Here is a 16121-nt window from a genome sequence, read left to right as displayed (position 1 = left end):
CTCTACTCACTTATCTAAAAAGTCTGCAGATTCCTTTTCACGGCTTCATGGTACAAGAACCTGTGAGGGTTCATGGGCTAAATTTCTGGCTTTTCTCAGCTAGACCAGGGTGAAAAGCAGCAGCAGCAGCAGCAACAGTAGCAGGAACCACACACACCAGCTTCATTGGGGTGACTGACTCCCCTGGCATCTGACTTGACAGACAACTGGTTGGCAATGCATGCCAACCCCAAGCAGGCTTGGGCAATACAGGAGAAGCTGGAAGAGATCACCAAAGCTTTTCCAAATTTAAATCTTACACACTTCTTATTCGTTCTTTCCACCTCTACTAAATTAATCTATGAAGGGAGACTTGAGTTTTGTCCTGGAATTGCTAATGTGGTCAGGCTCTGGGGTAGGACACTGACGAAGAATTAGGTAGATATCAGGGCAGTAACTTTGCCCTAGTTTACAAAGGACAATCAACAGTATAAGCATCAGAGGCCACTTGCCGAAGCCACCCAATGGGCAGTAAAGTCCATTTTAGCAATAGATCTTGTGGCTCCTAATCCAATATCCCTTCCCCTTTAAAACACAGACTCACAAAAGGAGAATGGTTTTACATGGATTAATTTTTCCCTTAAAAAGCTGGTTCGTGAGAATGAAAATATTTTAAAGTTCTGCTTTGAGACATACACCCAAGAGACCAATTCATATGATGTTAAGTATGAATTATATTCCATAAGATATAAACTTAACGATGAAATATATTGGCTTAATTTCTCCCACTCTACTTTTGTTTCACATAACTAGCAAAAGCCATAATGTCAGAGGTAAAGTTGTCTGTAGTCACTTTTAAAACAATAACCCAGAAACGTTGGCCTGTAACTTGAGTAGTCACGTGACACCATGCTTCCTAAAGGGGCCGTTTGGCAGATATATTATGTTCATTTAATGAAAATGGATCCTATTTCACCAGTTGCTCAGTATGTGGGTGTATGCGGCTTGCGTTCTCCGTCTATTTACAGAGAAGTAGATTTAGGTTATTCTCTCACACGAGTAGAGAATAAGAATGAGAAGAGGCTGCCTGTGGTCCATACTCTTATTAGACATAATTGCTTTTTGTCTTGTAAAAGATAAATGGAGTAGTTTGAATAGTAGTAGCCTCAACAAGATATGTCCAAGTCTTAAAACCCTGACACCTGTGAATGTGACCTTGTTTGGAAATAGGGCTTTTGCACAAAGATATATTTAAGATCTTTCGATGAAGTCATCCTGGAAGTAGAGTGAGCCGTAAATTCAATAACTGGGGTACTTATATGAGAAAGGACTAGGAGATTTTAGACACTGAGACCCAGGTGGAGCACACATGAAGATAAGGTGGAGGGGGAGGCTGGAGTGTTGCATCTCCAAGCCAAGGATAACTAGATAACTAGAGCCACCAGATCGCAGAGACCCTTGGAGCAGACACGCCCTCACTCCCTCGGTGTTTCCTCAAGGCACCAACACTGCTGACCTTGAATTTGGATTTCTGTCCTCCTAAACTATGAGGGAATAAATTTCTATTATTTTCAACACACAGTCTGTGATACTTTACCCTAAGGAACCTACTCAGATGCCACTCAATGTCTCTGTTCCTGTTGATTCTCATCTCTACGCTACCTCCTTTCGTCGCCTGTCACTATTCTTGAGGAAAGTTCTTACCTTATCTTTCAAAAAATATTCACTAAAGAAATTTCTGATGTCTTGGTCCTGAGCTGACCATCTAATATAGTAGTGTGGCTTTAGGCTGTAGCGGGCCTCGGCTCTGGCTAGCCTCCTTTTATCCCAGGTGCCACTGGGTCTGCCCCGGGAACTTCTCATCTTAATGAATGTTTCCAGGCATGGAACCTTCACCTGTTTCCTCAAGGAACTGGATCCCAGCATGATGTGGCCCCTCTAAGACTAGCACCTTGAGCCAGAGGAGCTTGAGAAGTCCTGTAGATGCTTTGTACAGAAGAAAGAAATAGGTTCCCCTGTGGTGCAAGTGTGGTTTTATTCTGACTCCCATGACCAGTGTAGGTTATATGATTTTGCAATTAAAAAGTCCTTCTTCCTCCTCTCCCCCTAATATCTTTCAATGCAATATGCTTATAAAACAAAGTGGGATGTTTCCCACCAGACATGGCAGGGGTGGGGGGAGCAGCAATACCTCATTACAGTGTGTATTTTATGGGGGAGAATTACGTCAGAGGTATATATTAGGAAGTGCTCAGGGGCACACCCATGGCAATGACCTTTAAAGGGCAGTAGTAAGCTACTTGACAGCATAACCGGCAAGTGAATGATCTCCCTGTGAAAGGTCACCTGCAACTAGAACACTATTTCCTATTTCAACACATAACCTGGTACCTTTTGACACATTTCTCTTCCTTGGGGTGTTCTCATTTCTGTAGAGTAAACTGGATGCATTTTCTTTGCTTTGATGAATGCACCCAATTTGGGCTCACGGTAGTACTGAAGTCTGAAGGCAGCCATGCTATTTTTGTTATATTTAATGCTGGCTATTAAAAAGAGGCATTTGCATTACTTAGGTTATTTTGAGATGTCGCAGAACTGTGGACTGTTTAAAATTAACAGAGATCTCTGAGACACCTCAGTCTAATGTGGTCTTTATACAGAGAAGGTAACAGATCTGAGAAGGTACAAGACACTTGTCTAAGATTGCACAGTCAGGAAGGGGCAGACCCTGGCTCCCTGCTCTCCAGCCTGATGCTTGCTTTCACCCTGCCACAACATTCACCGGGTTGTCAGCAAAAAGTGAGCAGAGAGGATTAGCCAAACCCCATGCTAATCCTGTGAAATTCTTTAATAGGCATCTCTCATCTGCAATCCAATGATCCCATATCTTTTCTCTGCTTTGTTTTTTTCCCCAAGGCATTCCCAAGACCCGGGCTTTCTTTTCCAAGCAGGTGCCATGTACTATGTCTGAGAGGCCACCGTGTCTGTTTTCTAATCCAGTCATGTGACCGATGCTTACCATCTCTTTTCACTGTTCTCATGTGTCAGACCGTAACTGTCTACTCTGAGCACTGATGACTCCTATCTTCTCTCCTGTAATGGGGTCTTACCCAGGCGATTGGAGGGAGGAAGTTAGAGGAAGCAAATGTTTAAACCACCAGTGAGTCTGTGCATGGCCACAGACACCGCCATTAAACTGAAAGGCTAAATATCTTTGAGCTGGCTTATTTTTTGCTTTCCCTCATTCCTCATTGCCCTTTTCCTCATTCGAAAGGTAAAAAATTGATGGATTGGATTCTTCTTTTAATATGGAGCTTAACATCCTGAGTTTGCATAATCACAATGATTTTGCTACAGAAATCAACTTATCAGAGTCAAGAAAAGCAGTTACTGATAGTTATTCAGACAATATTCAATAGGCAAACCACTCCCTCATTTCTATCGGCAGACTCTGCCTAGATGAGTATGGTCAACACTGAAGTGAAAACACACTCTCTATGGTTATTTGGTCTATAAGTAACAAGTATGATTTGCATTTCTTCCTCTGTCATTTAGAAACACCTTTATTCTACCCCTTGCCCCAACATACACACATACTCACACATGCATATACACATACCTGCTCTATTCTCTAAGATCTGATACAGCTCTATTTTCACTTCAAGAAGAAAGAAAAAGAGAAGAGTTGGGGGGGAAAAGGGCAATTTTAGTATTTGTCTAAGTTAAAGTATTATCTTTGAAATTGCTTGCCAGGAAAAAGTCAAGCATTCCTAAATGACTTCTAATGATGTGCTATATACTGTTCTTTGAGGTATTTGAGTATATTTGAGTCAAGCTGACTCCTTTGAGTCCTCCAACGGATGGGGCTCCTGGAACAAGAGTCAGGTTCTAGATGGTCAGCGGGGACCAATCTCCCTGCAAAGTTTCCTCTTCCATAAAATGGTTGGTTGTTGTCTCTTGTTCTTGTCTATATGTGCCTCTACTTCAGTTTGCTTACTTGTTCAATAGGAATAATGCTTGTTTTGTCCTGTTGCTGAAATTTGCTATATATAATGGTAAAACGAGGAGGCAGAGAAGTGCTTTTAGCATTCCAAAAGAAAGAGGCTAATTTAACGCTATCATACAAGAGAACATTGTATCATGACATTTCTCTACTTCTTTATATAAAATAGAAATGAGAGAGAAATGTGGAGGATTTCATTGGAAAACATTTAGATCTTAGTGCAATGTATTGCTTTAAGGTTTCTTTTTATTCACAAATGCCAAGAAAAACACGATGCTTATTGTACTGTACACTTCTATGTGACACATCACCACATCATGGAGTATTTTTGATATGCAAATTTCTAGAAATCCAAAGAGGCAGACATCCTTCTCATGATCGCCACAGGCTTTTGTATAATAAAGATACATTGTAAAATCACAATTCAAAGAAGACTGTTCTCATCAGAAAGAGCAGGCTGGCAGCACATTTTCTTGCACAACAAACATTTTTATGACACTCTGTAAGTTAAATGTGAATTTATTGATTCTTGCCATTTCTTGTTCCAAAGTACATACCATCACAAAAAGAAATGCATTCTTCAATAGGACTCAAACAGCCCAAATGTTAATTCTCAGAAAGTTTCTTTTGAAATTCAACAATGTGGCTTAGAATGTAACTAGAAAATTACTCTTTTGTTTATTTCACTTGGTATTATATATATATATTTTATAATATATAATATATATATAATGCATTACTCTTAAGAACAGGATTGTCCCCCAAATAAATCCTTCCTCTGGGTCTATATTAAGCTGGAAAGAGCTTTTGCAAAGAGGAAACAAAGATCTTGTAAATAATTTTGAGAGATGAGGGCAACAAAGTAAGTGTGCTCTCTTGTGCAAAGTAAGTGTACTGCAATGTGTGTTTGAGGCCTGGGGGCTGAATGAGGAGGGAATGTTACTTTATGTAGGAAGAAAAGAGTCACCAAATCCTCCTCTCAGCTTGCTCCCATGTCCATGCCTTATCTGCATCATCTCCACCACACTTCATATTTCAAAAGGATGAGAAAGTATAGAGAACTTTTGGTTCACACCATCTCATAAAGGATATTTCTTTGCACCAGGAAGGTTAAACCTTTTCTCCAAAAGTCTCTATTTAGATTTAGAACATTCTTCGGTTTCTCATGAATCAAGGGGAAGTAACATGGCCTTAGATCAGAGATCCTTAAAGAGAACTGATACCGGGGCCTCCCTGGTGGTGCAAGGGGTTAAGCACAGCACTATGAAGCAATCCACAGCCTCTGCATCATGAGTTTGATCCCCAGCCAGCCAGGGAACAACCCACATGGTGCAGCAGACCTCTCCTGCCTTGCCCGCTGCTCCCCTCAGCAGTGTATTTCAGTCAGTCTGCCTGTTCTGTCCCTGCTCTGTCTGGTGAATCCTCTCACCCCCTGCAACTCTGGCCTATACCAGCTCTTGTATGCATAAATAAACAAATCTTAAAAAAAAAGAGAACTGATACCATCTGTTAAGAATTTTTGGAAATTTGGGGGGGTGGGCACTGTTTTTGTCTGTCAAAATGATAGATTGTGTATTCAGTGGGCAGATGCCAAGGATGCTGTATCTTCTACAGTGGGCGGGATGGCTCTGTACAATAAAGAGCTGTTTCTTATGTGATTTTTGAAAGTTGTACTGGACAGTTATATAAGGGAAAACTACTATACAAGTGAAAACCACTCTGGACTGAGGTCCAATTTGTTTCAAATACAATTTTTTTTTTGCATAGTTTCAAAGTACATTGAGATATCTAGGAATTCGAAAATTGTGTAGATCAAAGGAAATTGTACTTGTTTTCTAAATTTTTACCGAGATTTGCTTACCAATTCAGAATATCTACCCAACAGGGGTAACCACCCCCAATAGTATATAAATTGTGAATATTACTCAAGTGTTTCAATCTGCCTTTATAACTGTCACATGTATTGTGATACCACAGATTGGTCACACTTATGTTGATCCCGCATACAGCTGACATAATCGCGTCTTTTGGTAAAGTCATTCCATCTGACTATAATTTTTTCATTAAAATTAAAATGGTTATGTTGGTTTTAAAAATAGATGTGTGTTATTTCATCCATGATTTATATTTCAGGATAGAAAAGGAAAAATTAGAAGATATTACATTAAAAAGAACTGTGGGTGTAGGGACCCAGTGGCATAAATGAAATAGTGCATTAGGAGACCTGGTCTACTGTATTGGCCAAGTGTGTGGACTTGAAGAAGTCATTCTGTCACCTAAGTGAGGAAAATGACGGACTGGACTAGAACTTTTCAATTTTAAATTTTAACTCCCCAACTGTGACACTAGTATAGGGTTGAGAATATTTAAACCCTTTGAAAAAAATGAAAGTAGCTGAACTAACTGGGCAAAGTAAATATTTTGGCTCTGGTAGAGCGTGTTGAATGTATTTGAGTGACTTCTCTAAAAAGGACAACCGTGGTTAACGGGGAAGTTGGAGAACTCTTAGGCAGGATTCTATGAAGGAGTGGTTGAACACCCATATTCTTTGGGCATCCATTACAATCAGGCAACCACTGAAATCTAAGAAGAGAATTTTGGAAGCATGAGAAATATTCATTTATTAAATAAAAATGGGGAATTGAAATTTTGAATTTGGTAGGAAAAATTAATCCACAGAAATCGAGAGAATATATTTGGATAGCAGAACTCCTGAATTTAAAAAAAAAAAAGTATTAGCTTCTCATTTTTAAAGAGTTCTAGAATAAGTATTCATTACTGATCCAGTTTGAAATGATTTAACAGATTATCATAGACTGGGAGGCTGAAACAATGGAAATCTATTTCTCTCAGCTCAGAGCTTGGGGTGTCCAAAGTCCATGTGCCAGCCATCTTCCTGTGAGTAGATGGGTCCCTCTGGCTGTTTCCTCATGTGGTGGAGACAGAGAACAGCCTCTCTGATGGCTTTTCTTATAATGCGCTAATCCCGTTCATGAAGGCCCCAATCTCATGACCTAATTACAGGCCCAAAACCCAAACTGCAAGTACCAACCCATTGGGTATTATAGGATTTTACATATGAAGTTGTGAAATCCTAACACTAACTCTGCTCCCTGTTCAGTGATATTTAATCAAAAAATTGTACTTCACCATTTTTTGTTATTGTTGAACAATGTTACTTGCCTCATACATATGAAAAAAATTGAACACAGTCTCTCGGTGGTGAGTCAGTCACACTGCCTCAGGTCACAATTTTAAATATTACAGTTTACTCAGAATTATAGGTTTGAAAAGAATGGGAGATGAGGTTAAATGTGTATTTATTCCAGTTCTAGTTTTGGAAGTTTAATTTTAAAAAGAAATAAAACACCCAACCTCCTCTTGTTTTTTTTGGATTTGTTTAGTTTTAATTTTGTTTGGTTTGTTTTTATATATATGGAACTTGTGTATATATTTATATATATATATATGAATAATGAATGGTAGAACAATATTTGGGGCTGTAGTGAATAAAGAATTTGGTTGACTATCTTTGTGAGCAATTTATATTTAAAATTTTCAGATTAGCTTTATGCTTTGAAAAGAACATAGCACAAACCATATGACAGAACATCCATGTCAAATAATAGAGATGTTCAGAATCTTAACGACTTGGTTAAATTCTATTAAATTAGTTTAGCATCAGTGCGCCTTATCAACTTGCTCATTATCGATAGCTAAAAATTCAGTAGTCACACTCTAATTATACTGAGATTCTCTTAGGTCTAACCTTTGCCACAAAGTCTAGAGTGTTCCTTCTGCTGAGCCAGTGGTGTTGACCATGACTAATTCTGTAATGGAAGTTTCTTGTGTCTCACTCTCTTTGCCTAAGACTGAGTAGGCATTTTTTTCCCCCTAGCTCCCCAAAGGCCCACCTCCCTCTCCACATATAGCAAGTCCTAACTTAATGTGATTGATGGGATCCTGGAAACTGCAACTTTGAGTAAAACAAAGTATTATGAAATCAGTACCTCAAATGACTTCATTTCAGCAACTTTAGCCAGCACCTATTTTTTAATGACATTGAATGAAAAGACATTACTGGAGGGCCTTCTGTACACTGAAACTGCCCTTTACACCAAATGTCACAAGTATATGGAGAAGAGAAGCAACCAGACTTAGACATGTTACTAGTTCCTGTCTGGAATGACAGACATCTGCCCTGCTTCTCTGTTCTAGGTACCTATCCAGGTCCTTAACCACAGAACAGTAAAGAACTGGGACCAATCTGGGACCAAAAGGCCTGGGGACAAATTTCACCATCTCCCACATTTGTACAAGCTAGAAGAAAACTTGGTAGGAGATGGGGTGTCTGGGCCAATGTGCCCTCTGCTACTGACTGCACCTCCTGTCTGGGACTAATGTCCCATTCAGGTCCCTCAGTCCTTCCCCCCAGAGGTCCATGTGCCACCTCGATTAAGAACCCAGAGCTTGACCTGGAGCTACCTGACTTCCAGAGACAATTTTGGAGCCACATTTTATACTGAAATCGGATACTACCTGCATAACTATCCCTGGATGTGATATTATTAATTCTGTGATAGTGCCCTGACTAGTAATAACTAGCTATAACCTAAAGCAGGTTGCCTAACCTCTCTGAGGCTGTTTTCTCATCTGTGGAGTGTTACCTATACGTATGCCAATTTATGGCTATGAAACCACAATCTAAACCAAAGGAACTTTGTAAATATTGAACAGCTAAAATAATGTAAAGATACAGATCTCTTTAGTATTCCAAATGCATGGTGGCAGAACAAAAACATAAAATATTTTCATTGATTCTCTCAATACAATTATGATAATTATTAGACATTTTATTGACAAATTCATCATTGCGTAAAATTGACTAGCAGTGATATATATTTATGTACAATTAACTATGATAAAATTTGTCGACATACAAGTATAATAGTAAAGATTTAGTTATCGTGTTAAATATAGAATTCTAAGTACACTCTCTTCAGATTTGCACTTGTGATAAATGCACAATCCGGCGCTCCCTATTACATCCAATTTATTTAACTTCTCATGTTGTTTTCCTTTAGTTTGAACATTGGTGGGCCCTGTAAAAAGTGTTTGAGACAGACGGTAACCCCAGTTGCTTCTCTATTGGTTTGTTTGCATGTTTAGATTTTTTTTTTTACCATAGTTACTCTGCGATTTAACAGTAGGTGGCTAATGAAAATGTTATTTGCTGCAGTGGCAGACTAAATCAGTGGGAAATAGGGGTGGAGAGAGAGAACTGGGGAAAAGAAAGAAATGTGTTTACACTTGAAGATGTCAGATGAAACAGCTGGATCCCTGAGCCCTTGATACTGGAACTGGCATGTTCTTTAAAGAACTCATCTACATTATTACACGCTCCTTCACACTTAGAAATCTATTAATTTACAATTAGTTGTATTGATTTTCTAGCAGATTTGTAATTTCTGTAATAATTTACAGAGTACTGGAGAAATTAACTATGCCCCTTGGAAAGATAAGCATTACTGAAAAAATAGATCTCAGCATGAGTTATTGAACACATGATTGAATGTCTGGATTTTTAGCTTTTAATTCTATATCAATTACGACAGAACTGATTGGGAATTCCATTTTAACATCCAAGAAGTATCCTTCATCCTATTCCCACCTTAGCCCATCATACTTTAGTAAGAATTCTAGCCAGAGACACAGGTCAGAAGATATCCGTTTTTTCTTTCGGAAGAGAGGAGCATATTCAACATACACTTTAAAACAACAGAAGAAATTTTCCTAACAATCACATATACTATAGGCTTTATTTTTTTTCCACATTAGAAGATGCAGTAATAATTAATCAAAAAGGGTTGCAAATGCTAGTAACTGCTTGAAGTTACTTTAGTTCCCTTGAAAATTTTAGGGGGTACTAGGATGTGACAGGGACATAAGGTCTGCTCATATACAGGGAAGTACTGAGTGTGAGGAAGGCAGGGTGATGAAGACACAGTGTCAATACATAGTCCTGTGAGCCTTGACAGAGACATACACATGGCACAGGGACTCAGAGAGTGGAACTGAATCTAATTAGGAGAATGAGTCAATGGAAGTGATCTCAGAGGTGATTCAATATTTGAAGGAAAAAGAGTTGAGTTGGTCAAATTGTTGTAAGCTCAAATGCAACTAAATTTTTAAATGTATTTTTTGTTGTTGTGAGATCCATTGCCATTTCAGTATAATTCCTGACCATTTTATGAAATATTGCAATCTTACCCTTGTGTTATTTGACTTTGCATTATTTCCCCCATAATGAACTATATTTCAAAATGATTCTCCTTTTTTTTAAAGGTTTATTTATTTATATAAGAACTGGGAGACAGGCCAGATGTGCAGGAGTGTGAGAGGATTCACCAGAGACAGAGTGGGGAACAGAACAAGCAGACTGATGAAATATACTGCTGAGGGCAACAGGGGCGAGACAGGAGAGGTCTGCTGCACCATGTGGGTTTCTCCCTAGCCGGCTGGTATCAAACCCGTGCTGCAGAGTACGGCGCTTCACAGCGTGGAGAGGGCCAAAATGATTCTCCTTTTTAAGAGCTAACTCGTTATACTGAGGTATCATTATGTGTTCAGAGAGTAAAACTGAGCTGTCAGTTCACTTTGGGTCAAAATATGAGAATATTGTGGAGAAAGGCATGGAGATGCAGGTCCCTGGTTTGAGAAATGTCAGTGGGCAGGTTGTGCTTTGATAAAGTACCACCTCTATCCACCACCATCATGCCCCAGTGCACTGAAATTTGGGATAAAGTGGGACATACATCTGTGGCTTGAAGACAATCATGGCGTGATTGTGGAGAAGTCACATTACCACCTTGGGTCCACTCAATGAAAGATCAGCTGGACTAGGTCTCTATAGTAAATTCCAGTTTTAAATCTCAATTGTACAACTTTCAACCTAATTTAGGTTTGAGAATATTTAAACTTCTTAAGAAACAAAGAAAGCTGAGCTATCCGGCACTGGCCACAAGCTACCTTAGAGTGCTACAAAATGGTGGTGTTCAAGCATTTCCTGGATCTCCTTTAGTAACACTTAGACCTGCTTCTTGTTCTGGTTTTGAGTTTGTTTGATTGAGTATGCACATGGTCATGCTTTGGCACTTCTCCTTTTCTTTTAAAAAAGAATTCTCTGGTCTAGTGACTGGAACAGGTTTATAAAAAGCCAAGACTGGTGACTTTCCCACTTGACAATAATTTATTGCTAGTCTGTCTTTGCTTCTCAACTCTTAGGGCACTGGGTGTTCAACAGAGTCTTATTCTAGACCAAAGCTGGCTCAGAATAGTTGCTCAGTAAATATTCAGTTAATGACCCACATATTTATTGGAATATCTTGGAATGTCTAAAGATCAAAATTGAAACTACACAGGTGTGTAGTTTGAGAACATTTTGTTTGTTCCCAACCTATAAAAAAAATCAGTTGTAACAGACAATAACATGGTAGAGATTACAGTTATGGGAAGTCTAAGACATATTTTGCTTCTGAACAATTTTGTCTTGTTTCATGCCATTATCTTCTGACCACTCATGGTGTTTTTATACTGTTCCTGAGAAAGATTCCATTCAGAGACTTGAACTGAATACCACAGTACAGTAATTTTCTCCTTCTAGATGCTATGAAGCTAATTCTACTTTTGATTCAAGGACTTTCCTTATCTTCCTTACTATTGCCAGTATTGTTAGCTCTTTGGACTCTTGCTTCCAGAACATTATAAAGGAAATTTGTAGGGAAAAAAAATTGGGGTTACTAATCATTTCAATTATGTGATATTAAATAATTTGCTTAAAATGATTTTTTAAGATCAAACAGATTTTGGAAATTACATCAAATTATAAACAACTGCCTAATTGGAAATACAGATATTTAATAAATGCTTAATATTAAAAAGAATACTGTGGAGAAGTCACAGGCAACTGTGAGAGGCGGGCAACTGAAATCTTGGTGGGTGAATGATGTTCACCAGTCATGAATCCTTAAAAGGGAGGTGAGTTCTCTGGGCCTCAAAGGAAGACTGATGAAATAATAACTTACATTTCTTTTAGCTGTAAATTTTTATGATTTTACATTCCTTGAATGGTATTTATGAATACAAGAGAAGAGAAAACAAAACATATGAACCTATTCCATTTTAAAAGTCAAAGCATAAAACTCAACTTCAGAAGTGGGAATTGGAACTCCCCATGTATTCAGACAGTAATGTGATCAGGCCTTTCCACAGGAAAAGTGTTGTTGTTTTTTCCTTCAAAAGAGCCAAAAGCATACAATTAACGTGAAAAAGCAGTAAGGCATGAATATTCTGAATGATAATGCCAGTGAATGTCTGCAGTGTGCCAAGGTTATAAATCTTACCCTCCATCCCCACCATAAATCAGTGAGGTAAGCGGAGGCTCACAGTCTCCTGGTATTTGTTTCTGCCGGGCCCAGAAGAATTTAATTGCTGGTATGTGGTTACTCACTGCAAATTTTAAATAATGTCCTCACCACAAAGTTACAACTCATGTTCTAAAAGAAAAAGTGGACTTCACCATGACAAAAGATCCTTGGATGAACAGAACACCTGACCTCTTTCTCCCATGTGAGGCCTCTGATTGTGGGTGGGGCAGAGACACCGCTGCATCAACATGAATCAGTAACTAAGGCTTTTTTCAAGTTCTGTGTCATTTGAGGGCTTCTCCATAAATGGGACAATATAGTGAAAAATGGCACGCACATGCCACTCCATCTAGGGACAGTCACTGGAGTAACTCATTTGCCCCCCCCCCGGCCCTGATTATCCTCCTTACTTAGACTCCATGCTGGGTTCACTATGGGGTTAACTCTCCAAAGCTACAAAACACAGTCTTTCTTATGACTGTAAAATAGAAAACATTCATCAAGACTGCAGTTAAGGAAAAGACAAGATAAGTGTAGCTAAATCCGAATAGAAAAGTTGCAGTTATGGAATGCCCACTATGTAGGACCAGGCACTTTTCTACTCGTTAAGAACATTTAACCATTTTATATTATCTTATCATGAGGAGACACCAAGGAACTGGATTCTCATTTCAACCAAAGATCAGAAATTAAGTCATACAATGCATAACAACATTTCCGTCAATGACAGATCACATATATGTCAGTGGCCCAGTGAACAGAGACTAGGTGTGTAGCAGAGACTCTACCATTGAGGGTGGGTAATTGCACTCAGCTGTATCTGCACAATGATCAAATCATTTACTGACTGATTTCTCAGAGCACACCCCCTTTGTTAATTGACTCCTGGCTACAATGAGTCTTAGTCACACATGTACTACATGGTAGACCAGTATTTAAATGAACTTCCCTTTTAGAAAATATGTTTTACGGGCCTTCCTGGTGGCACAAGGGTTAAAGTCTCAGCGCTATCAAGCTATTGCCAGGCACTGCGGCATGAGTTCGATCCTTGGCCAGCCAGGGGGCTGACCCACCCATGGCGCAGCAGACCTCTTCTATCTCACCCACTGTTCCCCTCAGCAGTGTATCTCAGTAGATCCATGTATTCTGCCCCCCACTCTGTCTTTGGTGAATCCCTCAAACCGCCCCCCACACACCTCTGGCCTACACCCCAGTTCTTGTATGCATAAAAAAAATCTGTGGCCCAGCGGTTGAGCGTTGGGTTGCAAAGCTGCCCGCAGCCTCTGCGGTGCCGGTTCGATCCCTGGCTGCTCCCTGGCCCCTGGAGGAGGGTCCCACATGACGTGCAGACCTCTCCTGCCGCCCGCTGCTCCCCTCAGCAGTGTACTTCGGTCTTTCTGCCTGCTCTGCTCCCCGCTCTGGCTCTGGTGAATTCTCTCACCCTCCCGCGCTTCTGACTGTACCCAGTGCATGTATAAACAAAAAACAAAACAAACAGACAAATAAATAAATAAAATAAACATACCTCTATTAAAAAAATTAAAAAAATAAAAAAAATTAAGAATGCTTTAACTTTTCAATTGTAAATCATTTTAATTTTACAGAAAAAATGCAAAAAACAAGATTCACCTGGCAATTACCCCATTTGCTTTATCATTTGCAGGCCCTTTTTCTATAAATAAAGAAATGACCTATCATGATGTTTTTATAACCACTTGGGGGTATAAGGTAGACCAAACCTTCCTTCAAAATACTTCAGTATGTATTTTGTGAAAAAAGAGACATTTTCTTATATATCTGCAGAAGATTTTTCAACTTTACTATATTGACCATTGTTCTAATACTCTTATTCTACTCTCCAGTTTTGCCGATTGACCCAGTAATGCCCTTTATTACATTTCTTTCCCTCTGGCACAGAATCTAGTGGAGGATCAGGTATTAGTTTCTGTGGTCATGTCTCTCAATCTGGACCAGTTCCTCAGCATTTCTTTGTTTTCTTTTTATGATATGTAAATACTTGAAAAATGTCAATTTTCCACTCTCATTTCTTTACATAAAATTGAGCCTAGCATTTTGTTTGCCTGGTGTTTCCCCACGACTAGTATTCTCACCCAGAATGCCACAGAAGGAGACACCAGGCTCTTCTCTTCAGATGGCATCTCATCTGAAGGCACCGGTCTCACTGGCGACATGAATTTTGATCACCTAAAGTGAGGTCTGATTACTCTATTATAGAATTACCGTTTTTCCCTTTGCAAGTAAAGAGCAGTCAGTGAGAAGACACTTGAGGCCAGACAAATATCGTCTCTCATCAAAATTTTCCTCCAAATTTAGTGACGTGATGGTTTGAGCCTGATCCAGTCTTTACTAGGATGGCAGCAAAAGGCTGACTTTGCAGCTCAGTGCTCTTTCCCTGGGCATTTGCTGTGAGCAAGAGCCCCCCTTTCTCTGCTATTGACTTACCAATTTATTGTGGGTGTAGAGGAATGAAGTCTCTTTTTTTCAATGGTGTGTAACTAATTATACTGTATGTAATTATTTTGCTGCTCAAACTCTCCCAGATCTAGCCATAAAAATTCCCGTAAGCCACTGCTGCTGTGTTCTTGTGTTCTTGCAGTCTTCTTTCTTTGTTTTCTCTTAATACTTTTGTTCTTACTGGTACAAAAAGATGTTCCAACCTCATCCTTTTCTAGCCCAACCTGCCATTATCCTCATCTCGTGGGGCCTGGCTCCTGGGAGAAGGCGACAGTACTAAGGATAAAAATCTGGGAATTACATGTGCTCATTGCTTGTGGGGCAAATTTCAGTAGTAATGGACCTAGGAATTTGCACACACTTACATAGTGCATTTGCACACACTTACATAGAGTACACATGTGAGAACTTGTAAAATGCATACACATGTGTGCATATATGCATGCATATACGTGCAAGTGGCATTTAATTATATATAATATCAATAACTATCTGTCAATATAAATATTGTTAAAGAATTTGTGAGTTCACATAAATACATCTAATTCCAGTCCATTCTTTTTTATCTTTTCCTTTTCGATTTTATGACACTTCTTCCTAGTTCATTCACTTGAGCAAACCTATATAATATTTAAAATTGTTTTGACACTGCTTCACTCATATTAACTACTGGATTAATTAGGGAACGGGCTAGCCAGGCATTGCTAAGGTATCTTGTCCCACATGTGTCAGGAGTGTAGATTTGGCAGGGGGGGGTGTCAACTTTGGGTCCCAAGTTTGGTTTTCGTCCAAGCAGTGGTGTGATTATAATGTCACCACCCTCCTATGTTCCCATGTGCAAAATAAGGAACTAGGCTGTCTCCTGAAAGTCACACTTCCCTCTGGTTTGTCGACTACGTGTTCAAATTTTCTAGTCAAAGTCTGAGGCTTTGATGAGCTGAGGGATGACTCCTCACTTTTGAAAGCAATGGAAAACATTAAGATGAGGAGTCAAGCAGGAAAAGCTCTCCAAGCAACAAACATCTCTGCCAAAAAACCTGGTCTGTTTTTTTCTGTTGTTTCTGCATCTCTGTAGTCAACCAGATAAGATGAGGTCTGTAAGAAGCTTCCAATTCTTTTTTCTACAGGTGTTCTGAGGAAAACAGGTAACAGTCAAACACTCCACAATTTTATCCCCCTGTAAGCATTTCTGTTTAGTTACATGCAGGTCTTTTAAAAATAATTTTGCCCAGAGGTAA

Source organism: Talpa occidentalis, unplaced genomic scaffold, assembly GCF_014898055.3.
Source record: "Talpa occidentalis isolate TD23 unplaced genomic scaffold, MPIMG_talOcc4v2.1 talOcc4.2, whole genome shotgun sequence".
Taxonomy (NCBI): domain Eukaryota; kingdom Metazoa; phylum Chordata; class Mammalia; order Eulipotyphla; family Talpidae; genus Talpa; species Talpa occidentalis.
Note: the sequence above shows the minus strand (reverse complement) of the source record.